A 3,028-nucleotide genomic window follows, 5' to 3' on the forward strand; every position below is an offset into this window, starting at 1 on the left:
AAAAAAAAAAAAAAAAAGGAAAATCATTACATAAACTATGCTACATACATAGGACAGATAAGCACCTTTTTTTAGGATATTGGTTAACTGAGACACATATATGTATATACTTAATATATAACATTGTTATAGTTTTTAGGGAAAAAATGACTGAAAAGAAATATACCTGCTTATTAACAGTGGTTCTCTCTGGCTCATAGATTGTTTGGATTACTACCTTTTGCTTATTTATACTTTTATGTTTTTTCTAACTTTTTACAACAAATCTATGTGTTTTTAATAATCAGAAAAAAAGTACAATGAGAAAGAATTCAAGATTAGGGAGGTCATATTATAAACACTGGTCAGGATTGTTGAAACTAATTAATCATAGTATTAATAATAAATAATTTTCATAAATATATTAACTTGAATTCAGGTTAATGTATGTCTTTAGTATGGCATAGAATATAAGAAGGCAAATTGTGGCAAGAGGCATATGAATTTATTTATTATTCAGTGTATTAAAGCTTATTCCATTGGTAGGCTTTCTCTAAAGGTGTGACTTAAAGATTGCTACAGGTCCCTAAGTGTCTCAAAGTATCTCCCTCACTGGTTGCATCAGCCCTTAAAATTCCTATGAAGCATCGTTTTTTGTTTAAAGTTCTTTTGTCTTTCTTCCTATGAAACCTACCTTATTTCATATAGAAAGTTAGCCCCCATTGACACATAAGCATCGGTTACTGTATGAGACTCAGGACATTCTGATGAAGAATATTTTGGCAGTTTTGGTAAAGACCTACATCTATAGAGATGACAAGAGCAGGGCAATTCTAGGCAGGATTCTGTGGTGGGGTATCCTGGACAGTTCAGTATAGTGAGTACTTTGTAAGGTTAGTAGGTAGATAGAAGGGAGAGAAAAAGGAGAGAGAATACAAAATGTGGATGCAAGAATCATTCAAAATGTATTTATTTAGTGGGCTTGTATTTAGTTATTAAGCTTGTATTCTCCTTTAAGTGGCATTTATCAGTGACCATTTACTCCCATGGTTGCTGCTTGCTCCTTCTTTGAGATAGACATCAAAGGCCTTTACCTAAGCAACATATGTTTATTATTTTGCCTTTCACACCTTCAAATTCCAAAGAGTTGCCTCAGTAATTAAAGAAATTAATACCTACCCACTAAAAGGACATAGTGAGTGAACCATACCCAGGAAAAATGTATATACTAGTTAATCAAGGCCTTCTGGAGACTGTACCTCTTCTTCCTTGGCTGTCACACATGCTGACAGCTCTTTACGATGGAATCGAAAGCCAGATGTTTGTTGGTGTGTGTGTTAGATGGACCTTTCAGGGGCTTTTAAATCAAGTTGTATTGGCAGCCTCTGTTCAGTCTTCTATAGGATCAGTCCAAAGAAAAGAAGTTTTAAAAACATACAGAAAGTCAGAGATTCAGAATATGTAGAGATGTGATCAATTTTAATCTGTTTCATTGTACAGATGAAAAAATTCAAGTCTTGACAACTTGATTGTCTTGCCCAAGATTATCACTAATTAATAGCAGAGCCAGGATTAGAACCCAGGTCTCTTAGCTGCAAATCTAATGGGTTTCCCACAGTATCAAGTTGCCTCAAGTCTAGGTATTAGATACACACCTTCAAAGCCCACAAAAACACCAAACAAAGCAAGTCAAAAAGCCAAAATTGAGATCCTGCAAGTCTGACATCAAACACGGGGGAGAAAATGTGTAAACGTTAGGTGGAATAGAATCTCAAGCCATGTTGCCTTTTATAAAAAGTAGATTATATCAACTGTATTAAGTGATGTGTCCTACTAAAACTGCTAAACAAAAGAAGGGAATATAGGTTGCTACTTATTTGGGCCCTGAGACATTTTTTGATATGATATGATGTACATCGTTTGAAATCTGGCTTCAACTAATTTGGGCAATAGTTATTAGCCATAGACAAAGAGTAAGAATGAGGCTGTTGTGTTAAGATGCCTGGCTGAGTGCCAAAGGAGTCAGAATAAGGTCATGTGTATTCTATTGGACATTTTATTCCTTATCTAGACTCTAAGAAGGCAAAGAGCATGATAATGAAGTACATTGGTAACCTATATTGGGAGGCATTGTCAATGTGAATTAGGAAAGAAAAGTAAAATAAGTAAATACAGTTTAGACATATATACCAGGGAAGATACAGCAGGACTTCACTTCAAAAGAAACCTAACAACAGCTTGGGATGGAAATATGTTCCAGAAATTCTAAGGATAGGAAAGTCATAGAAAATGATAATGACTAAAAAAGAAAAGGGGACTTATAACTGTTTGCAAAATGATAGAAGATTATAATACGGAATAGAGGAAAAAATACCCCAAATGAAAAGGTGCAACTATGCACTTAAATACATTTATATAAACCTTTCATCTCAAAACCTATGAATAAAAATATTTCTGTTATTATATTGGAGATATAAACATTTTTGGTGTGGAAGTGGAGATGGTATCAAAATAACCAAGTAAAGAGATGAGTTGCACATAAAAGGGACTGTGAGTGCAATGTGAAGGTGTTGGTAATATCCTCAGGATCCCATGTAAATTAAAGACAAGAGAGGTAGAATTGAAAAGAGAGAGAAAAAGAAGGAAATTGCTGTTTCTGCCTTCTTTTATATTATGCTTTTTTTCTCTGCTGCTTCATTGAGGAAAAAAATAAGCAATTTTCTTCCTTATCCTTGCCAATTTCTAGGTCTGGAAAAGAGTAGCCAGGTCGCTGTTATAACACATGTCAAGGTGGTGAAGCTGAGGCTCTCTCTATAATCCTAGGAGCATTCTTGATGTCTCAGGGAACCAGAGCCAGTAGTGTTCAATTTTTATCATCCTCCCACATTTTTGGAATTTGTAGGGTTAGAATCCTTTCAAAGTTCCTTATCAGAGAATATAGCAGTCTGTTCTCTGCTGTATAAGTAACGTCATAATGAAATTCAGCACGTGTGATTGCTATGTAATGAGATTCTTTCAGAAATCATATGCCACTGGACCAGAGGTGGAT

Source organism: Lipotes vexillifer, unplaced genomic scaffold (genome assembly GCF_000442215.2).
Source record: "Lipotes vexillifer unplaced genomic scaffold, Lipotes_vexillifer_v1.1 scaffold602, whole genome shotgun sequence".
In the NCBI taxonomy this organism is placed as follows: Eukaryota; Metazoa; Chordata; class Mammalia; order Artiodactyla; family Lipotidae; genus Lipotes; species Lipotes vexillifer.